Here is a 24,645-nt window from a genome sequence, read left to right as displayed (position 1 = left end):
GGGCCTGAGATCCAAAGAAGATTTTGATCCTGTGTGACTTTGGGTAAGTCACTTCACTCTCCTCTTCTGTTAAATGAGGTAGCTGAACTAGGTGCCTTTGAGGTCCTTTCTAGTTCTAACATTATATGATCTTATTTTACTATGATGGACTTCCGTTATAATGAGGATTAATAAAATAATGATTGGTCATATTTATGTAGTACTTTTATGATGGAGGTAATAAGAACACCCCCCCACAGACAGACAGACACACACACACACACACACACACATACATACATACTTCTCTCCATCTGTTGGATTAGGGCCTGTGGCAACATGGAACATATGTCAAGCTGACCCCATCCTGAGCTGCTTCTTTTGGGGCCCTAAATCAGGCCACTTCTGGTGCCATGTACTCTGGCCCTAGTTAAAGGGCATATGCAGCCAGAGGCTGCTGGTTGGTCCCTTGAAACTTGTCAAAGGGAGCTACGTCAGGGATGATTGGCAAGTGAGAAGGAAGACCCACCTCCCAGCACACCTCTGAGATATTGTGGCTTTGATTCCAGACCACCACAGTAAAGCGAGTCACATGAAGTTTTTGGTTTCCCAGTGCATGTAAAAGTTATGCTTATAAAATACTGTAGCCAATTAAGTGTGCAATAGTATCCTGTCTAAAAAATGTACACACCTCAATTAAACATACTTTAAAGCTAAAAAATGCCAAACATCCTGTGAGCTGTCAGTGAGTCATAATCTTTTTGCTGGTGGAGGGTCCTGCGTCGATGTTGATGACTGCTGACTGCTCAAGCTGGTGGCTGCCGAGGGTTGGGGTGGCTGTAGCAATTGCTTATAAGACAAGGAAGTTTGCTGCATTGGTTGGCTCTTCCTTTCATTTGAACGCTTAAGGGCCATTTTAGGGTTCTTCATTGGCGTAATTTCAGTATTGTTGTGTCTTGGGGAATAGGAAGGCCTGAGGAGAGGGAGAGAGACAAAATGGCAGGCTGGTCAGTGGAGCATTTAGCGATCAATTTCGCCGTCTTATATGGGCACGATTCGTGGCACCCCAAAACAGTTACAATAGTAACATCAAAGATCACTGATCACAGATCACAATAATATATAGGGTGATGATGATGAAGAAAAAGTTTTAAATATTGCAAAAATTATCAAAATGTAACAATGAGAAACAATGTGAGTTAATGCTGTTGGAAAATGGCACAGATAGAGTTGCTTGACACAGGGTTGCTACAACCTTTCAATTTTTAAAAGTCAAAACAAAACAAAGCCACCCCACAATATCTGCAAAGCACAAGAAAACAAAGTGCAATAGAAAGAGGTATGGTCGTATTTAGTAGGTTTAACAGCGGAGACAATTTGCCATCTCATTCTCTCTCATGCACTCCTTGGAACATGTCACTTGCAACGCATGCAGCCTCTTCTTCATGACATCTTGCCAACAACAGAGCCTGCATTTCATGGTATTGAGAGCATTTGTGTAGCTCAATGAGCCTGATATGGAAGTGAAGTCTCTATTTGATCCTTCTGCTTTACATTTCTGAGAATGATGTTTCTGGGATGCATGGAGCACAGGCCCCAATCTATTAGATAGGGGAGGAGGTTTCATGATTACCTCTATTATACATCACCTATTATACATCATCTAATTCGATCCATGTAAGACTCTTATCAGGTAAGTGTTTTCAATTAAAAAAACACAACATATCAATTTCTGGTGAGAAGCTCCTTTCACTAGTGTAGATTGGCAACTCATTCTTTTTTTTCTTCTTTTTTCTTTCTTTTTTTTTTGTGTCAGGGCAATGATGGTTAAGTGACTTGCCCAGGGTCACACAGTTAGTGTCAAGTGTCTGAGTCCGGATTTGAACTCAGGTCCTGAATCCAGGGCTGGTGCTTTATTCACTGCGCCACCTGGCTGACCGGCAGCTCTTATTCTTAAAGATTTTTCTGGAAGCACTATGGAGTTACTTGGCTTGTCCCAGGTAGATCAGTGTAAGAAGCCCTGGATTTGGGTAAGAAAATCCTGCTAGAATTCTCATTTGTCATTTACTGTGTGATCATCAGCAAGTTATTTAAACCTCTTGGTGCTTTCATTTCCTTATTTTCTTATGTGTCTGAAATATAGTAATTACCTAGGTGACCCAATAGATAGAGTACCTGAGTTTAAATCTCACCTCAGACACTAGCTGTGTGACCCTGGGCAAGTCACTTAACTCCAATTACCTTAAACATTCAGGCCAGTCTCCAGTCATCCTGATGTAGATCTTGCGACTGGACCCAGATGCTTCTGGAGGAGACAGTGAGGTTGGTGACTTTGAACAGCCCTCCCGCACTTAAATCCAATTCACTGCAAGTCATGACATCACCCTGATGTCATGGTCCTCTCCGAGAACAAAGGACAAAACAACAACAATGTTGTTATTCAATCGTGTCTGACTCTTCATCACCCCTTGGATCGTATCAAGCCAATACTGTCCATGAAGTTTTCTTCGCAAAGATACTGAAGTGGTTTGCCATTTCCTGCCCCAATGGATTAAGGCAAACAGAGGTTAAATGACTTGCCCAGGGCCACACAGCTAGCAAATGCCTAAAGCTGGATTTGAACTCAGGTCTTCTTGACTCCTGGTGCAGCTCTCTATCCACTGAGTCACCTGTTTACATCATACATACATAGGGTAGTGATGTTCCTGACATTGCTTAGGGAATTCTGGAGATCAGGAAGTACAGAAATTTTTTTAACTCAAAAGACCCTAGAAGTTGTCTGATACAAGACTCTCATTTTATAGGTCAAGTCAAAAAAGGTTTTCATTCAACTATTCATCTGTTCATAATTCAGGACCAGTTGTAAAAAAGGTCATTTCAACATCATAAAAATCTCAAAAGGGGCAGCTAGATGGCGCAGTGGATAGAGCACCGGCCCTGGAATCAGGAGTACCTGAGTTCAAATCCGGCCTCAGACACTTAATACTTACTAGCTGTGTGACCCTGGGCAAGTCACTTAACCCCAATTGCCTCACTAAAAACAAACAAAAAAAAAAAACCCTCAAAGACTTGGCTCAGATGGTCTCCCAGGTAAAAGCATACGTTATTACAAACCTATAGAACTCCTGAAAATGATGATTTATGTTGGTGGTGTTGGTTGTCTTGATCATTTCAGGAAATGTCAGTATAACTAATGCCCACCTAATCACCAGCAGCCAACATTAAGAGGACAGTTTTCGATAGTTTTTAGCTTATCAACATCCTTGCAAAATTGTCATAAGTCACAAAGAGACAGGCTTAGAGGAAATCACTTTAACATTCCCATTGAATAACCTCATCCAATCTTCATTACATGTAGGACAAATATTATTCATGCCATAGAAATAGCCCTCCATGCAGAATTACCACGGCACTGTGGAAAGGCCACTGGATTTGGAGTCACAGGGCCTCAGTTTGAATCATGGCTCTGATAGTTACCTGCTTCATGCCCTTGGATAAGTCACTTTCGCTCTCCAGAGCCCTTTTTTTTCCTTGGGCAAAATGGGTAGGTTAGCTTCAGTCATCCCTGAGGTCCTTTTCTGCTCTTATAAAACCCTTTGCAGATGAAAGGAAATTCTAGTCATTGCCATTGGGTTTCTGCTGGCTTTTAAAAAAAAGTTCCATCATCTTATTTTAATAATTAATTACACAACAGAAACTAATTGCCTATCCTTGGAGGATGGGTTGCAAAAGAGTTAAATGACTCCTGTGATTCTGCCATCAACACACAATGAAAACCTCCAATCCCACCAGGTCCCTGCTACCCTTCACACTCTAGGCATTGAAGCGAGGAAAGCACATTGGAGGTGCTCAATGCCAATAACACATCACTGCCTTAAACAAAGATGGATGGAGGTCCCCAGTTACCAGTAGCATTTCTAGCGCACAGCAGATGGACTGGCTGGGGCCTCTTTCCAGCCACACAATAGAACCTCTATTAAATATGCTCCCAATATTTCATATTATACATTTCTTTCCTATATAGTTCTAAATAGTTTTTCTTGAGTGTAAAAAGCTGCCAGCAGACGAATTCACAGTGATTCTTTCTTATACCTCTGCTCAAAATAATGCGTGGACACCATGAATCAAGAGATTCTTGTAGGAAGTACATTTTATTTTAGAGATGTGTATGCTGGTAAAGAAATGTGGATAAATAAAACCAATGCAGAATCAGGAAGTGATGTTCTTTGTTAAAGATAATTTGGGAATAAAATTTTTGGTCAGAAAACAAAGCAAAAAAACAAAAAGATAATCTGTGCTATAAGAAATGGCCAACTGGATGATTTCAGAAAGGCCTGGAGAGACTTATATGAACGGATGTATAATGAAGTGAGCAGAACCAGGAGAACATTGTGCACAGTGACAGCAGTATTGTTTGATGAAGAACTGTGACTGACTCAACTATTCTCAGTAATACAATGATCCAAGATAATTTCAAAGGACTAATGATGAAGCATACTATCCACCTCCAAAGAAAAAACTGGTATTGATTGAAAACAGACTGAAGCATGCTATTTTTCACTTTCTTTCATGTTTTTTTCTTTTATTCAAGCTTTCTTATATGAAATGACTAATATGGTAATGATTTGCATAATGGCACACATATAACCTGTATCTGCTTACCACCTGCGGGAAGAGGAAAGGGAGGGAGGGAAGGAGGGATGGAATTTGGAACTCAAAATTTTTTTTTCAACATTTGTTTTTGTTTTGTTTTGTTTTTGGCGGGGCACTGAGAGTTAAGTGACTTGCCCAGGGTCACACAGCTATTAAGTGGCAAGTGTCTGAGATCAAATTTGAACTCAGGTCCTCCTGAATCCAGGGCCAATGCTTTATCCACTGCGCCACCTAGCTGCCCCCTTCAACATTTGTTTTTATAAGATTTCTAGTTTGAAATTTTTCTCTCTCCCTCCCGCTTCCCCAAGATAGCAAACGATATGATATAGGTTATATATGTACAATCACATTAAACATATTTATGCATTAGTCATGTTATGAGAGAAGAATAAGGAAAAAAGGGAAAAACCTCAAAAAAGAGAAACAAAAAAAAAAGTAGAAACAGTATGGTTTAATCTGCATCTAGATCCCACAGTTCTTTTTTCTGAATTTGGAGAGCATTTTCCATCATGAGTCCTTTGGAATTATCTTGAACCATTGTATTGCTGAGAAGAGTCAAGTCTATCACAGTTGATCAACGCATAATGTTATTGACACTGTGTACAACTGCTCATCTCACTCAGCATCAATTCATGCAAGTCCTTCCAGGTTTCTTTGAAATCTGCCTGCTCATCGTTTCTTACAGCACAATAGTATTTCATTACATTCATATACCACAACTTGTTCAGCCATTCCCCAATTGATGGGCATCCCCTCAATTTCCAATTTGTTGCCACCACAAAAAGAGCAGCTATAAATATTTTTCTATATGGGGATCCTTTTCCCTCTTGTATGATCTCTTTGGGATAAAGACCAAATAGTGGTATTGCTGGGTCAAGGAGTATGCACAATTTTACAGCCCTTTGGGCATGGAACTAAAATTGTAATTAAAATGTTTATTATTATTTTAAAAAAATATATAATTATCTATCATGTCTTTGGCTTCTCCCAGAATTATAGATATATGAATTTGACCAGGTAAGAACAAATCAATAAATTGCCATACATAGAACCTGCGTCCAAATAGAAATAAAAATGGTGAAATCTATAACATTCTAATGCTAGAAAAGACTTAGATGTCATTTTATTCAGCTCTGACCTGAAGGATGAATATTTGCTACCACATCGCTATATCATTCAGCCTCTGAAAACCTCCAGCATGGAAAACTCGCTATGGAATGACGCAGTCCATTCCACTTGGCGATCACTCCAATGCTAAGTCATTCTCAACATAAAATTGGGTATTCTATAGCCTATTTCCATAATTTGGAAATCAAGTAATTGCTGGAGTAAATTAGGATGGACAAAATCTATGGTGGGCATAGATGAAGTAAGTCATTAGTGAAAGAACAGAGCTAGGCCAATGATGTTATCTGATTGAAGTTTTTAGGCTCTCTAGTTCCCAAATGATCTCAGGCAGACTCCAAGAGGAGATATACTGGGAGAAAATCAACTAAGCAGGAGCTAGCTGGAGGAAGCAGCTATTATAGGGGGCCTGATTTGGCCACTGGGTTTTGCTCTATGTTTCCTGGCAGCAAAGACAATGGGGAAAGAGGATGAACTCAATAGCTTTCATTGTCTGACAAAAGACAGAAAACAGTCATCTGCAAAGAGAAGTGTTGTTCTTGTGAGTTGAGAAATTCACTGCACAGCATAGTGGCCAGTGTCCTTCCACCTACGATGCAAAAACTCAATTCTCCTGATTGATTCAACCATCAACCCCTACCAAAGGCAGGGTTACTTGATGTAACTCACCAGTATTTCAGTCAGAACCTGAGGGAAAGTATCCCAGAAACCTCAGCTTATTTTTATTTTAATTTTTATTTAATTTTTTTTAGTGAGGCAATTGGGGTTAAGTGACTTGCCCAGGGTCACACAGCTAGTAAGTGTTAAGTGTCTGAGGCCGGATTTGAACTCAGGTACTCCTGACTCCAGAGCCAGTGCTCTATCCACTGTGCCACCTAGCTGCCCCAAACCTCAGCTTTCTAATGGTCTCACTTAATAGAGAACAGAACTTGGAGAATCTAGGCAAATGCCATGGTCAGCCTTTCTCTGACACTAGAGGTAGAATCTCAAATATCTAAAATGAGCTCCAGACAGATGACCTTGAGCAGATCATTTAGCCTTTTAGACCTCAGTTTACTCATCTATAAAGTGGACAAAAGAATACTTGTACAACCCACCTCAAAGGGTTGTTGTCAAATCTGGATCTCAATTCACACTAAAATCCTATGTAATTATTTGCTTACTATCATATATTACTTACTATTATATATTGTATATTATATATTATGTACTTTTATATATTATAAATCATATTACTTTTATATATTTATACTTATATATTTACATATGTATATACATTTCCATATTATATATTATATATAGGCTGTGTTAGGACACCAGAATGCATGTGTTGGGTTTCTTTGTAGATAGCTTAATTTGTCAGCCAATCATATTCAGACGAGGTACCACTATGGACCCTAGTGTTGGACCTGAATTCAGGAAGACCTGAATTTCATTCCTGCATCAGACACTTACTAGCTATGGGATTCACTCTCTGTGGTGAGCAAGTCACTTGACCTCTCTCACCCTCAATTTTCTCATCTTTAAAATGAGAAAAATAAGAGCATCTACCTCACAAGGTTATTGTAAGAATCAAATGAGATAACATATATAAAGTGCTTTACAGGGGGCAACTAGGTGGCACAGTGGATAAAGCACCGGCCCTGGGTTCAGGAGGACCTGAGTTCAAATTCGGCCTCAGACACTTGACTTGTACTAGCTGTGGGACCCTGGGCAAGTCACTCAACCCTCATTGCCTTGAACCCCCCCCCCCAAAAAAAAAAACAAAAACAAAATACAAACAAAGTGCTTTACAAGCATTAAAGTGCTATGTAGGGGGCAGCTAGACAGTGCAGTAGATAAGGCACCAGCCTTGGATTCAGGAGGACCTGAGTTCAAATCCAGCTTCAGACACTTGACACTTACTTGCTGTGTGACCCTGGGCAAGTCACTTAACCTTCAGTTCCCTGACAAAAAAAATTGCTATGTAAATGGTACCTAGTATTTTAATTGTTATCAGTACCGTTATTATTATATTGGGGATGTAGTTCCAGTAAAGGCATTGGAATAGTACAGCAGAAAAGACTGATTATGTGGCCATCCGAGGACTTGGGTTCTAATACTGACTCTTCCACTTTACTAGTTGTGTAGCTTTTAATAAGTCACTTCACCTTTTCAGTCTTTAATTTTCTCATCTGTAAGATGATGGGGGGGTAGACTAGATGACCTCTGAGGTCCCTCCCTGTTACAGAGCTATCTTTGCTCAAACAAAGTCTTGAGTATGGAGTACCTACTAACAGGATACATTGACACAAATAAAAACAACTCTGAGGTTCTACCTCATACCCACCAGCAAAGATAACAAGAGAAAAATGACAGTTGTTGGAGGGACTGTGGGAAGACAGTCAGATCAATGAACAATTGGTGGAGCTGTAAATTGGTTGGGCCATTCTGGAAAAAGTCACTTTGACCAAACACCTTTGATCAATATATCCTTTGACCAAATAATAACACCAATAATGCCACGTAGATTAAAAGCAGAGGGATCATGGAAGGGGGAAAGGGACCCACATGTACAAAAATATTTATAGCTGCTCTTTACGTGGTAGCAAGGAATTGGAAGTTGAGGGAGTGCCCATCCATTGGGGAATGGCTGGACAAGTTGTGGTATATGAATACAATGGAATACTATTGTGCTGTAAGAAATGATGAGCAGGAAGAGTTCAGAGAAACCTGGAGGGTCTTGCGTGGGCTGATGATGAGTGAGATGAGCAGAACCAGAACATTGTACACAGTATCATCAACATTGTTGACCTACTGTGATGGACTATATTCTTCTCACCAATGCAATGGTACAGAAGAGTTCCAGGGAACTCATGATAGAAGAGGATCTCCAAATCCAGGAAAAAAAAAGAAATAAAGAACTGTGGAGTATAGATGCTGATTGAACCATACTATTTCTTTTGTTTTGGGTGCTGTTATTTTTTTTTCTATTTTGAGGTTTTGCATCACTGCTCTGATTTTTTCTCTTGTAACAGGATTAATGCAGAAATAGGATTAATGTTATTATGGGTATATATATGTGTGTGTATATATGTATATGTATATGTATAGAGATATATAGATATAACCTATATCAGATTACCTGCTGTCTAGGGGAGGGGGGAGGGAGGAGAGGGAGGAGAAAAACCTGAAATTGTAAAGCTTGTATAAACAAAAGTTGAGAACCATCTTTACATGTAATGGAAAAAATAAAATACCTTATATGTAAAATAAAAAATCAATGTAAATATCATCCAAGGGGCCACTTCACTCTCTGCTTATTCTGCAATTTTGACAGGGTAATAGTCAATAAACATTTATTAAGTAAAAAAAAAAGCAGAGGGAAAGGGTCCTTGTATACAAAAAATATTTATAGAAGCACTTTTTGTTTAGCAAAGAAACGATACCAAAATGCATGTCCATCACTTTTTAAGATGGCTTGACAAATTGCCATGTATGAATGTAATGGAATCTTATCACACTGTGAGAAATCTCTGAATGTGAAAAATTGAGAGAAACTTGGGAAGACTTACAGGAAATAATGAAGAGCAAAGTGTGCAGCACCAGGAGAACATCCTAGAAAGTGGACACACCAGTATAAGGGGAAATGCCACTAAATAGCAGAAGGCTGTGATCAAGACTGAAGCTAGATATGGCTCAAGAGGACTAATGCTGAAGTATACTCCTCACTAATTTCAGAAGAGAGATGGTGGACTTAAGAAGCAAAAAGACTCCTGCCTTGTCTGACATGATCAACGTCTTGGATTCTGGTCCCAAGGGGGCTGGAGCACTCTCTTGTTCTAAAGAAGCTCCTTTCTCTGGACTGACATGTATGGACCAGGTTTAGTACTGGAGGACGCTGGCCCCTAAAGAGTGGGGAGTCAGGCTTTTTCTCAAATTCGCTGCCCCTTAGCCCACCCTCTCCAGAGCTCCAAGGAGAATGATACTTAAATTTGACTCATGTTTAGCATATCCCCCAAAAGAAGAAGAGAATGGTAATCCAAGAACAATGTAAATCAGGCATAGGAAAGCTATTTATTTCCTACACTCAAAATATACTCTTAAAACATAAAACATTCACAAATGTGCCCTGACAAAGACTTAAACATAGAATAAAACTTATAACTACTATTATACTCTCCTGGGAGATAGACATTTAAGACATTAAAGCATGAAACCTTTAATGGGTTGATTCAATAGACATTTCACCTTCACCTCAACTTTGTACCATCTAAACAACTCTGCCAAAGTCCATGTCAACTGGCAAGCCAGGTCAGGGATTGAATCCATTCATAAGTATCTTCTCCAAGAAGCACTATAGTAACTATAGGGGTACCTCCCTGCCATGGTGAAGTCTGCACTAACTGGACTCGGAGCTAGAAAACACTGCTACACATTCAAGCCTCTGTTTTCTCCTCTGTTAAATGGGGATGAGATTTGTGAACTGAAGATTACAGGACCACAGCTCGTAGGACTGGAAGGATCCTCATCATCCATCTAGTCCCATCTCTGCATTTGACAGATGAAGAAACTGAGGTCAAGGGAAATAAAGTGACTTGCCCAAAGCCACACAGGTGGCAAGTTTGAGAAGTGGAATTTGAACTCAGATCTTATGATTCCAAAGTCAGATTAGTTATTTTCATAATCTACTCTGACTCAGTTATCTCATTTGTAAAATGGGAATCATAGTATCCTCTAGGGTTATCTTCCTTCGACTCTGCATGCATTGTGTATTTACATAACTATTCTTCTACCTCTTGTCTCCCTCCTTAGAATCTAAGGTCTTTGAGGGCAGGCACTATTTTTGCTTTTTACTGATATATCCAAGGCTTAGCACAGTGCCTGGCACATAGTAAGCACTTAATAAATACTTGGTTGACTGATTGATTAGAACTGGACAGGTCATTAGAGTCCATCCAGTGTAATCCTTTCTGAAGTCCAGGGAGGTAGTGATTTACCACCTACAGGTGTTTTGACTCTAAATCTAGGACTCTTTGTACACTATCACTTGCAGCTTCTCCCTCACTGTCTTTTGTCTTTGCTTATCACGGTGCCTGGAGTTATCTATTGTTCAGTCCTTTAAGTCCCATCTGATTCTCTGTGACCCTATTTGGGGTTTTTTTGGCACAGATACTAGGGTGGTTTGCCATTTCCTTCTCCAGCTCATTTTACAGATGAGGAAACTGAGGCAAACAGGGTGAAGTGACTTGCCCAGGATCACACAGTTAGTTAGTGTCTTGAGCCACACTTGACCTCACACTATCCACTGTACCATCTCGCTGTCTGGAATATAGTAGGTGCTTAATAAATGCTTGCTGCCTGACTGTATACATTGCAAAGCATTGTCTAAAAGGAAGCTATTATGTGAGATGAGAAAACTGAGCCTCGGAAAAATAAAATTATTTGTCCAAGAGATCAACCTGGGAAGAGCCAAGTCACTCAGTTCTTCCTAATCTTCACCCAGGCCCACTTTTCTATTTTCTATTTTCTATTTTCTATTTTCTGCCCTTCTCTCCCCCCCAAAAAAATTACATTGAGAAGTGTAATCAAATGAACACTACCGGCACCTCTGGAAAGTGTCAATAGACACGGACAACCCTAATGTTCCACTCATATTCTCAGGGACTCCCTTTCCCCTGATGTATTGCCTCCTGCAATAGAATGTAAGCTACCTGAAGGTAGGGACTGGGCCTTATTTTTTATATCCATCTGCCCAGTGCTTAGCACAGGCATTGGTACACCAAAAAGCCCTTGCCACATATTTTTCCTTCATTCTTCTGACCTCTTATTCAGGGCTCTTTCTTGTAGATAACATGTATACTTCTGCAGTCTCCTTGGTTTGGCTGAAATCCCAAGTGAGGCCACATAACCAGCTCGGTCTTTGTACTGAGACAATACAGAATATCAAGTACGGAAGGAGACATGCACGTTTTAATCAAGACACAGGGCTGAACACAGGCATCAGAGGCTGGCTTTCAGGCCTTGCTTCTATCATGGTCTAGTTTGAAAGAGAGTTTTTCACAAAAGATGAAACGAGGCTGATACTGAAGGGAACAATCAATGCTTGGAGAACAGAACATTTTGTGATCTGCTGAGACAGTCTTGTGAAGGTGGTGATGATGATGACACACCAAGAATAATAAGGACATTTACATGGTTCTTTAAGGTTTACAACGTGCTTTCTATACACCAGATTGATAGTGTCAAACTCAAATAGAACCAGGGACCACTAGGCTGTACGTAAAGATCCCCTCGGGCCACATATCAACTTGGTTTTAATCTGCTTTGCGACATACTTTTGCGACATACTTTAGGAGTGTCCTAGGTCCCATGCAACCCACTGAGGCATGTTTGGCATACCTGCATTTGACCCTCACAATAGAGAGATAGTTTACAATAGTGAGAGTTTACAAATGAGGCAAGTGAAATTAGGAGAGGTTAAGTGACTTGTGTAGGACCGAACAGCCAAGCGTCAGAAGCAAACTTTGAATCTGAGTCTTCCTGACTCTAAGTCCAGCCCTCTGTCCCCTAGGCTGCGTTTTCCATGAGGATGAACTTCAGAGCTAAGAAGTATCATTAGATCTAGAAAAGGATTTCAAAAGCAAACATAATCCTAAGAGATATGGCTACTAGTAGTTAAGAAACACTAAGCAATTCGCCAGATTTGGTTTTCTCCCGCGATCACATTGTAGAATACAGGTAATTTACCAAAATCCAAAATTATGAGCTATAGCCTAGGCAAAGAAAGCATCATTGCTGCACTGAAATGGCCAGCACCTTAGTCCAGGCCCTTATCACGTCTCACCAGGACTATTGTAATAGTTTTCTAATCCTGTTTCCTCTCCATTCTTTAAATCTATTCTCCATGTGGCTGCCATCTAGAGGTAACTAGATGGTGCTGCAATGGAACCAGGGACTAAAAGACCTCAGTTCAAGTCCAACCTCCAACACTTACTAGCTGTGTGATCCCGGCAAGTCATTTAGCCTCTGCTTGTCTCAGTTCCCTTAACTGTAAAATGGGAGTAATAATAGCATTTCTCCTTTTTTTGAAAAACAAAACAATTTTAACATTCTTTTTAAAATAAAATGTTGACTTCCAATTTTTTTCTCTCCCCCTCTTCCCTCTCCCCTTCCTAAGAAGGTAAGCAATTTGTTATAGATTATATATGAATGGCACTTATCTTGCAGAGGATCAGATGAGATAATATTTGTAATGCACTTGAATGCCAAGCTAAGTGATTTGTACATGGGCCATAGGGAGCCACTGGAACTGGGGTTTCTATATAGTATCTTATTTGATTCTCACATCCATTCTGTGAAAATTAGCTATCATTATTTTCCCCATTCTAGAGATGGGGAAACTGAGGCTGTGAGACATGAAATCACTTACCTAGGATCACACAGCATGGAGGGAGGAGAATCTAGAAATCATATTCTGGCAACAAGGATAGAGGGTGGATCAGAAGGAGGAAAAGGGACTGGAAGCTATGAAATGCTGGAAGTCAACACAAGACTAATGGTAATGGAGGGCAGGGGGAGAATTAGACTCAGGAAGAGAAAAGTGAGAATCAAGGAATTCAACAGAAATAAATGACAGTGACTATGTATAGCTAAGTCAATAAAATGAAAATCAGGCACTTTTGTTACGTCCAAGAACCAATTCCCCGGGGCAGCATCTCCAACAGCCCCAAATGATCCCATATTCTGCAGGGGAACAGAAGCCAGACAATATCGTCCCGAGCCCGGCCCAGGAGCCGGAGCCAGAGCTGCAGGAGGGAGTTCTCTTTTAAGGCTGACGTTACAGAGAATTTACTGTCAGTGTGGAGAGGCGCAGAAATGCTGCACCAGTGAGGTGCCCCTCTGGAATATTTGAGAGCTCAACAGCTATTTTTTTCTGGATTATGTCTCGAAGTGAAAGAGATGAGCCAGACAACAGAATCACTGAGCTGGGAGGGAGGGATCTCTCAGAGGCCCTCTAGTCAGGGCCATGTCTGAATCAGAATTCCCTTCACAGCCAGCCTGGTAAGGAAGGCCTAGTCCAGCATGGAAAACTTTCCTAAACCTGTCATGTTATTGTGCCACGTGCTGTAGGATTGGGCCACTGTGAACTGTAAGGGAGCTGAGATTTCACCTCGTATGAGCCCATTCATATTGTGGATGAGGAACCAGCGGCCCACAGAGGTAAGTGACATACCCAAGGTCAAAGAAGGAATAAACAGACGAGTTGAGATTTTAACCCAGATGGTCTCGCTCTGCATCCACCATTTTTCCTGCATCACGGTGACTCTCCCAAGGCCTTGGAATCAAAAGACCTGGGTCCGAATACCAACTCTGCCATTTATTAGATCCGTGACCTTGGACATGTCCTACTTCGCTGAACCTCAGGTCCCTAATCTGTAAAATGTAGACAAAAGTATTTGTCCTCTTCCCCTCCCAGAGCTAGTGGGTAGAAAACATTTGATTTAAGACATTTGAGTCTGATGACCTGGGTTTATATTCCACATCTGGATCTTACGGACTGGGTAACCTTGGGTAAGTCACTGAACTTCTCTAGGTATCAGATGACTCATGTGCAAAGTGAGGGGGTTGGACCAGATGCTTTCTGAGGTCCCTTCTAGCCCCAAATCAACAATCCTATGTAGATCTTCAAGGTCATCTAGTCCAACTGCCTCAGTTTTCAGAACAAGAAACTGAGTCAGGAAAAAGTGAAGTGAGTTAATCAAGGTCACACAGAGAAGTAAAATGCCAGAGATGGGATTCAATTCAATTCCATAAGTATTTATTAAGTGCCTACTAAGTGCTAGGCGTGGTACTCAGTGCTGGGGTTCAAATTCAGGGTCTCTAACTTCCAAATGGATGCTCTTGACCACAACTGAGACACTATCATCAGCTTGTTAGAAAGTGCTCTTCCTGGACCACTGGCTCTAAGGCTCCTTCAGGCAATTGTCAAGCTTTGTTCCCCAACCAGGGTCTTAAGTGCCATTTCCTGGCCTATAGCCCTTTAAAGGTTCCTGCAAAGCTAACCATCCTCCTCGCCTCAGCCAATGCTGATGAATAGCCAATTGTAAGTAATCCACATTTCCCAACACACATTGGCCCCTGGAGGTGTGGTCTAGTAAGGAGAATTGCTGAGAGCTTAGAGGAAACACCCGCTCTTTGATAGGGTAATTGATGCACTGGTGACCTGAAGAGGTATCTCTGTGGTTCTTGGGAAGTTAGGGGAGCTCCAGAGGAGGCCTTAAAAGCCAGGCTCAGGAGAAGGAGGGGTGATCCAGAGGCTGAAGGCCTTTTAGCATACGAAAGCGTTATTGACAGCGAAGTTCCGCAAAGACCGTCTAATATGCAAGTGGAAATTAACTCTGGGCTTGGAAACAATCTAAGTGGCTTAGGGTGAGGGTGTCAGAGTGCTGAGGCTGGAGTTTCAATTCTGGATGGAATCACAAATGACCTCAAGAAGGCGGAACAGAATGAGCTCAAAGTCCTCTCCTCCTTCCCCCCTCCTCTTCAACCTCCCCCTCCCCTGCCCTCCTCCCTCTCCTCCTCCTTCCCCTCTCGGTCCTCCCTGCTCTTCCTCCCCCTCCTCCCTCTCTTCCTCCTCCTCCTCTTCTTTCTTCTTCTTCTTCTTCTTCTTCTTCTTCTTCTTCTTCTTCTTCTTCTTCTTCTTCTTCTTCTTCTTTTTCTTCTCATCCCTTCTCCCTTTCTTTGTCTCTTTCTGTCTCCATCTCTGTCTCTCTCTGTCTCTCTCTCTCATCCAGGGCCTTTTGGAAAACTTGAAATACAGTCGTTGCCCAGTCCAATCACAAATAGATGCCAGTAATGACAAGAATAATACTACAAATTGTTCTTATTGTTGGAGGAACAATATTTTCCCCAAGGTCAAGGGGGAGAGAAACACTAACAAAGGCACCATTAGGGAACCCTGAGCCATATGTAATTCATGTGACGGAGTATAAGATTTATGCTAGAAAAAGGTAAAATTGCAAACCCCCAGCGCAGTATTCTATGCATTTTATTTACCCTCGTGGCAACCTTGAGAGAAATTTCAATTCCGAGGATGCATTTGAGGGGGTTGATGGAAAGGAATGGAGGTGGGGGGATCTATTTTGTAGTAGTGTCCGATGCCAAGTCATCTCAACTTTCATCAACTTAAAACTAACCCTTCCTATTTGGCACCTTTTAGAGAGGATTACAGGAGATCTCAAAAAAATACCTAAGCAATCGAAAGAACATCAGGCAGAATGAGGATTCAGGAGACCTGTGTTCAATTCAACTCAATTCAGTTCAACTCAATAACCACACATTAAGCACCTACTATATACTAGGCACTGGGTTAAAAATTCCAGTCCTGCCACTTAATTCCTGTGTGATCTTAGACGAGTCATTTTCCAATAGTCAGTCAACAAGTATCTATTAAGTGTTTACAATGTGTCAGGCACAAAGATAAGTGCTGGGGGTACAAAGGAAAGAAAAATCAGTCCTTACCCTCAAGATGCTCACAGTCTAATGGACCTGAAATTCTTCATCCATAAAAGGTCCCCCTAAGACCCAGCTAGATGGCACCAGGCCTAGAGTCAGGAAGACCTGAGTTCAAATCTAGCCTCAGACACTTCCTAGCTGTGTGATCCTGGGCAAGTCACTTCACCCTGTTTGCCTCAGTTTCCTCATTTGTAAAATGAGCTGGAGAAGATAGCAAACCACTTAAGAATCTTTTCCAAGAAAACCCCAAATGGGATTATCAAGAATCAGACACGACTGAAATGACTGAACAGCAACAAAGGTCCCTCTGTCCAGTTTCTAACCCTATGATTCTATGAGTTACTGCACTCAACTTGCCTGTTTAAATGAAAAACATGGTCATTTCAGGAGCACTAACAAGTCAGAATGGGAACTAGGATAAAGTTTTATTGGTTCAGACATTTGCTCAATGGTATCAGCTTGGGCCCCAGTTTCTTCTTCTATTAAGAAAAAGTTAGAGCCAAGATGGCGGAGAGGAAGCTGCAAGCTGCCTGAGCTCTCCTTCTGTTCCCTCAAAACGAACATTAAATCAAGCCTCTGGACGGATTCTGAAACTACAGAACCTGCAAAGAGACAGAGAGACACAGTCCTCCAACCAGAGATAATTTAGAAGACTTCAGGAAAAGGTCGGTCTGACTCGGGCAAAAGGGAGGCCCAGCGCAGGGCAGCAACCCAGCGCCGAGGGGGTCGGGGCAAGTCAGCAGGAGCTGTGGGCCACAGCCGAACAACTGAGGCTCCCGGAACCTGGTTCAAAAATCTGGTGGCCAAGAAGGACAGTAGAAAAACCTACCTGCACCGGCCGAGAGGGCCACCAACGGCGGGATCAGACGCCGGGGTCTGGCGCCTGGCTGGCCGAGCACAATCAGACAGGAAGTGCAGGGTGGGGGATCTCCACACACCATAAAGGCCTCAGAGTAAAAGCCCGGTCACACAGCACCTATACACCTGCACAAGAAGCCCAAAACAGGGACCCTGGTGCCCCCAGAGCAGACCTCAACTTAAAGAATAAATAGGCTGCAATAATGAGTAAGAAGCAAAAAAGAGCCCTCTCCATTGAGAGCTTCTGTATCAATAGGGAAGAAGCCAACACAAACTCAGATGAGGACAATAGCCTCAAATTGGCTACATCTGAAGCCTCACAAGGGAAGGTGAATTGGTCGCAAGAACAAAAAGCCTTCCTGGAAGAGCTCAAAAAGGATTTTAAAAATCAATTGCAAGAGGTAGAAGAAAAAATGGGGAGAGAAATGAAAGCAAAACAAAAAAACTATGAAAAAAGAATCAGCAGCTTGGAAAAGGAAGCTGAAGAAAACAAAGCCTTAAAAAATTCATTTGGCCAAATGGAAAAAAAGCTGCATAATCTCACTGAAAAAAACAATACCTTAAAAAATTCATTTGGCCAAATGGAAAAAAAGGTGCATAATCTCACTGAAGAAAACAATACCTTAAAAAATTCACTTAGCCAAATGGAAAAAAAGGTGCATAATCTCACTGAAGAAAACAATGCCTTAAAAATTAAAGTGGGACAGTTGGAAGATAAGGAATCCATGAGACACCAAGAATCAGTCAAGCAGAATAAAAAAAAATGAAAAAAATAGAAGAAAATGTGAAATACCTCATTGGAAAGACAACTGATCTGGAAAACAGATCGAGGAGAGACAATTTGAGAATCATTGGACTGCCTGAAAGCCATGACCAGAAAAAGAATCTAGACACCATATTCCAGGAAATTATTAAGGAGAACTGCCCTGATATCATAGAATCAGAGGATAAAATCATCATTGAAAGAATCCACCGATCACCTCCTGAAAGAGACCCCAAAAGGAAAACTCCAAGGAATATTGTAGCCAAATTCCAGAATTATCAGGTGAAGGAGAAAATACTCCAAGCAGCCAGAAAGAAGCAATTTAAATATCATGGAGCCACAGTCAGGATTGCTCAGGACCTGGCAGCTTCAACATTAAAGGACCGCAAGGCTTGGAATATGATATTCCGGAAAGCAAAGGAGCTTGGATTGCAGCCGAGAATCTATTACCCAGCAAAAATGTGCATTTTCTGTCAGGGGAAAAGATGGACATTTAATGACATTGGGGACTTTCAATCTTTCCTGGTGAAAAGACCAGAACTGAATAGAAAATTTGATCTCAACATACAAGACTCAAGAGAAGTTTAAAAAGGTAAACAGAAGGGAAAAAAAAAGTTACCCTATTAGGTTAAACTGTTTATATCTCTATACAGGAAGATAATACTCATAACTCTTAAGAACTGTAAATGTATTTGGGCAGAGAGCAGGACTTTATATAGAGGGTATAAATATAAATTGTCTTTGATGTGATGATACAAAAGAATTAAGGGGATAAAAAGGGAGTCTATGGGGAGGAGAGGAAAGGGGAGGTGGAATGGGATGAATTATATCATATGAAGAGGTGGAAAAAAACCTATTACAATAGAGGGAAAGAAAGGAGGGGGGAACATGGTTTCAACCCTATTCTCATTAGATTTGACTCAAAGAGGGAATAACATATACGTTCATTGGGATAAAGAAACTTAACTCATTCTTTAGGGAAACAAAAGGGGAAGGGAAAGGGGGGACTGATAGAAGGGAGGACAAAAGCAAGGGAGAAAAGGGTAAAGAAAAGAGAGGGGGGTGATAAAAAGGGAGGGCAGATTGGGGGAGGCAGGGGTAAGAAGTAAAACGTCGGTGAGGAGGAATAGGGTGAAAGAAGGGGGGAAAAGTACAAAGGGGGTAAATGGAATGGAGGGGAATAGACAGTCAGTAATAATAACTGTGAATGTGAATGGGATGAACTCTGCTATAAAACGGAAGCGAATTGCAGAGTGGATTAAAAACCAGAACCCTACAATATTCTGTTTACAAGAAACACATTTGAAGCAGAGAGATACACACAGAGTAAAGGTAAAAGGCTGGAGCAGAATATATTATGCCTCAGCTAAAGTAAAAAAGGCAGGGGTAGCAATCCTTATCTCAGACAAGGTGCAGGCAAAAATAGATCTCATTAAAAGAGATAAGGAAGGAAATTACATCTTACTTAAAGGTACTATAGATAATGAAGTAATATCAATATTAAATATGTATGCGCCAAGTGGTATAGCATCCAAGTTCTTAGAGGAGAAGTTAAATGAGTTACAAGAGGAATTAGATAGTAATACTATACTAGTGGGGGATCTGAATCTCCCCCTCTCAGAATTAGATAAATCTAGCCAAAAAATAAATAAGAAAGAAGTGAAAGAGGTGAATAGATTACTAGAAAAGTTAGACATGATAGATGTCTGGAGAAAATTGAATGGGGACAGAAAGGAATATACCTTTTTCTCAGCAGTACATGGCACATTTTCAAAAATTGACCATGTATTAGGGCACAAAAACATCATAGTCAAATGTAGAAAGGCAGAAATAGTAAATGCATCCTTTTCAGATCATGATGCAATAAAAATTACATGTAAGAAAGAGCCAGGGAAAAGTAGAATGAAAATCAATTGGAAACTAAATAATTTCATTCTAAAGAATGAATGGGCCAAACAAGAAATCATAGAAACAATCAATAACTTTATCCAAGAGAATGACAATCATGAGACAACATACCAAAATCTATGGGATGCAGCCAAAGCAGTGCTTAGGGGAAAATTTATAGCTCTAAATGCTTACATGAATAAAAAAGAGAAAGAGGAGATTAATGAATTGGGAATGCAACTTAAAAAGTTAGAAAAAGAACAAATTAGAAATCCCCAATTAGACACTAAATTAGAGATCCTGAAAATTAATGGAGAAATTAATAAGATTGAAAGCAAAAAAACTATAGAATTAATCAATAAAACTAAGAGCTGGTTTTATGAAAAAACCAATAAAATAGATAAAATATTGGTTAATTTGATTAAAAAAAAGAAAGAAGAAAACCAAATTACCAGTATCAAAAATGAAAAGGGTTATGTTACCACCAATGAAGTGGAAATTAAAGCAATAATTAGGAAATATTTTGCCCAACTGTATGCCAATAAATTTGACAATCTAAATGAAATGGATGAATATTTACAAAGATACAAACTGCCCAGGTTAACTGAAGAGGAAATAAAATCCTTAAATAAACCCATAAAAAGAAATTGAACAAGCTATTAATGAACTCCCTAAGAAAAAATCCCCAGGGCCAGATGGGTTTACGGGTGAATTTTACCAAACATTTAAAGAACAATTAATTCCAATATTATACAAATTATTTGGAAAAATAGGTGAAGAAGGAGTTCTACCAAATTTGTTTTATGACACAAATATGGTGGTGATACCAAAACCAGGCAAAGCAAAAACAGAGAAAGAAAATTATAGACCAATCTCCCTAATGAATATTGATGCTAAAATCTTAAATAAGATATTAGCAAGGAGATTACAGCAAGTGATCACCAGGATAATACACTATGACAAGGTGGGATTTATACCAGGAATGCAGGGCTGGTTCAACATTAGGAAAACTATTAACATAATCAACCACATCAATAAGAAAACCAACCAAAATCATATGATTATCTCAACAGATGCAGAGAAAGCTTTTGACAAAGTACAGCACCCATTCCTAATAAAAACACTAGAGAGTTTAGGAATAGGGGGAGCTTTCCTTAGAATAATAAACAGTATCTACCTAAAGCCATCAGCAAGTATTATATGCAATGGAGATAAATTAGAGGCCTTCCCAATAAGATCAGGGGTGAAACAGGGATGTCCATTATCACCCCTATTATTTAATATTGTTCTAGAAATGTTAGCTTTAGCAATCAGAGAAGAGAAGGGAATTAAAGGAATTAGAATAGGCAAGGAGGAAACAAAACTATCACTCTTTGCAGATGATATGATGGTATACTTAAGGAATCCTCGAGAATCAAGTCAAAAATTACTTGAAACAATTAACAACTTTAGCAAAGTAGCAGGATATAAAATAAATCCACATAAATCATCAGCATTTCTATACATGACCAACAAAGTCCAGCAGCAAGAGATAGAAAGAGAAATTCCATTTAAAGTAACGGTAGATAATATAAAATACTTGGGAGTCTACTTGCCAAGACAAACCCAGGAACTCTATGAACACAACTACCAAACACTCTTCACACAAATCAAATCAGATCTAAATAATTGGAAAGATATCAATTGCTCATGGATAGGCAGAGCTAATATAGTAAAAATGACAATACTGCCTAAATTAATTTACTTATTCAGTGCCATACCAATCAGACGACCTAAAAATTATTTTATACAGCTAGAAAAAATAATAACAAAATTCATCTGGAAAAACAAAAAATCAAGAATATCCAGGGAAATAATGAAAAAAAATTCACAGGAAGGTGGGTTAGCGGTACCAAACCTGGAGCTTTACTATAAAGCTGCAGTCATCAAAACTATCTGGTACTGGCTAAAAAATAGAGTGGTAGATCAATGGAATAGGCTAGGCTCAGGAAATGCAGTAGTAAATGACACTAGTAATGTAGTGTTTGATAAACCCAAAGACTCCAGCTTCTGGGATAGGAACTCAGTATTTGACAAAAACTGCTGGGAAAACTGGAAGATAGTATGGCAGAAATTAGGCATAGACCAACATCTTACACCTTATACTAAAATAAGGTCAAAATGGATACATGATTTAGACATAAGAGGTGATACCATAGGTAAATTAGGAGAGAAAGGAATAGTGTACCTATCAGATCTTTGGAAAGGAGAACAGTTTTTGACCAAACAAGAGATAGAGTATATTATAAAATGCAAAATGGATGATTTTGATTATATTAAATTAAAAAATTTTTGTACAAACAGAAGCAATGCATCCAAAATTGGAAGGGAGGCAGAAAGCTGGGAAACAATTTTTAAGGCCAGTGCTTCTGATAAAGGCCTCATCTCTAAAATATATAGGGAATTAAATCAAATCTATAAGAATCCAAGTCATTCCCCAATTGAGAAATGGTCAAAGGATATGAACAGGCAGTTTTCTGATGAAGAAACCAAAGCTATCTATTCCCATATGAAAAAATGCTCTAAATCTCTAATGATTAGAGAGATGCAAATTAAAACAATTCTGAGGTACCACCTGACACCTATCAGATTGGCTAAAATGACAAAAAAGGAAGATAATAAATGTTGGAGAGGCTGTGGGAAAATTGGAACACTAATGCATTGTTGGTGGAGCTGTGAGCTGATCCAACCATTCTGGAGAGCAATTTGGAATTATGCCCAAAGGGCGATAAAGCTGTGCATACCCTTTGACCCAGCAATCCCACTTTTAGGTCTTTTGCCCAAAGAAATCATGGAAGGGGGAAAGGGACCCACATGTACAAAAATATTTATAGCTGCTCTTTACGTGGTAGCAAGGAATTGGAAGTTGAGGGGGTGCCCATCAATTGGGGAATGGCTGGACAAGTTGTGGTATATGAATACAATGGAATACTATTGTGCTGTAAGAAATGATGAGCAGGAAGAGTTTAGAGAAACCTGGAGGGTCTTACGTGAGCTGATGATGAGTGAGATGAGCAGAACCAGAAGAACATTGTACACAGTATTATCAACATTGAGTGTTGACCTACTGTGATGGACTATATTCTTCTCACCAATGCAATGGTACAGAAGAGTTCCAGGGAACTCATGATAGAAGAGGATCTCCAAATCCAAGAAAAAAAAAGAAAGAAAGAACTGTAGAGTATAGACGCTGATTGAACCATACTATTTCTTTTGTTTTGGGTGCTGTTGTTTTTTTTTTTCTTTCTATTTTGAGGTTTTGCATCACGGCTCTGATTCTTTCTCTTGTAACAGGATTAATGCAGAAATAGGATTAATGTTATTATGTGTATATATCTATATGTATATGTATAGAGATATATAGATATAACCTATATCAGATTACCTGCTGTCTAGGGGAGGGGGGGAGGGAGGGGTGGGAGGGAGAAAAATCTGAAATTGTAAAGCTTGTATAAACAAAAGTTGAGAACTATCTTTACATGTAATGGAAAAAATAAAATACCTCATACATTAAAAAAAATAAATAAATAAATAAATAAAAAGAAAAAGTTAGAGGGCAGCTAGGTGGCGCAGTGGATAGAGCACTGGCCCTGAATTCAGGAGGACCTGAGTTCAAATCTGGATTCAGACACTTGACACTTACTAGCTGTGAGACCCTGGGCAAGTCACTTAACCCTCATTGCCCTGAAAAAAAAAGAAAGGAAGGAAGGAAGGAAGGAAGGAAGAAAAAGAAGAAAAATAAAAAATTTAGACTAGATCAGGGGTTCTTAACCTAGGATTGTGATTGTTTCTTCTTCTTTTGTGTGTGTGTGATTTTTAAAAAACAAATATTTTGATGATAACAATTCCATATATTTGACTTCCTTTGTAACCCCATATATTTGATATTTAATGTCATTATTCCAAGAAGGGATCCACAGGCATCATCCACTTGCCAGAGGAGTCTAGAACACCAACCAAGTTAAGAACCCTTAGAATGGATGGCACCATTGGTTCATTCCACCAGAACTAGTCACTGGTTCTAGGATTCAGTCATAAACTGGAGTAGACTGGGTAACGGTACCTTTGTCTCTTCGGGCTCCTGTTCCATCACTTTAGGCCTCTGGACTTTCTTCCACATTGGCTGCAATTTGTAGTGTCTCTTCTTTCGTACAGTTCCATTCCAGGGCAATTTCTTACTTTTCAGGGGTGATGCAAAGGACTGTGGGGAAACAATGGAAGGGAGTTCAGCTTTACTGGAGGGGAGCCAGGATCAGCCCTTATTAAAAAATCCTTGTGAGGAGCTGCCCTTGGATGGTGATGTGTGTGTCCTGAAAACTAATCACACTTTCTTTGCATCAATAAATAACCTGAGGATGGAGCATTATTCTTTTTTTTTTTTTTGCAGGACAATGAGGGTTAAGGGTTAAGTGATTTAAACTCAGGTCCTCCTGAATCCAGAGCTTTATCCACTGTGCCACCTAGATGCCCCCTGGAGCACTATGCTTTTTTTTTTTTTTTTTAGTGAGGCAATTGGGATTAAGCGACTTGCCCAGGGTCACACAGCTAGTAAGTGTTATGTGTCTGAGGCTGGATTTGAACTCAGGTACTCCTGACTCCAGGGCCGGTGCTCTATCCACTGCGCCACCTAGCCGCCCCTGGAGCACTATTCTTAAAAGAAATCAAGGGTTCTCTTTCTCAGAGTGAATGGGAAGTCTATAGAATTCCCAATTCCAGTGTGAACTAAACAAAGGGATAGGCAGTGTGGAGACAGAGTTTTAAGAATTAATAGTTAATGCAATTCAAGGCTCAGGTAAAAATTGCTTATTTCATAATTTTAGAGCTCTGTGATTTTATGAGTGGAT

At 40.0% G+C, this 24,645-nt stretch overlaps 1 long non-coding RNA gene across 1 annotated transcript in view; it reads right to left on the bottom strand.

Annotated features, from left to right (window-relative positions):
- Positions 1-736: 736 nt before the first annotated feature.
- LOC122733428 overlaps positions 737-24,645 on the bottom strand; it is a 36,025-nt gene continuing 12,116 nt past the window's right edge. The window contains exons 2-3 of the long non-coding RNA XR_006353842.1: positions 23,865-24,002; positions 737-952 (exon numbers count right to left, since the gene is read on the bottom strand). This is a non-coding gene — a long non-coding RNA (uncharacterized LOC122733428). The remainder of the gene's footprint in view (positions 953-23,864; positions 24,003-24,645) is intronic.

Source organism: Dromiciops gliroides, chromosome X (genome assembly GCF_019393635.1).
Source record: "Dromiciops gliroides isolate mDroGli1 chromosome X, mDroGli1.pri, whole genome shotgun sequence".
Taxonomy (NCBI): domain Eukaryota; kingdom Metazoa; phylum Chordata; class Mammalia; order Microbiotheria; family Microbiotheriidae; genus Dromiciops; species Dromiciops gliroides.
Note: the sequence above shows the minus strand (reverse complement) of the source record. Positions and strands in the feature narration are given on the sequence as shown.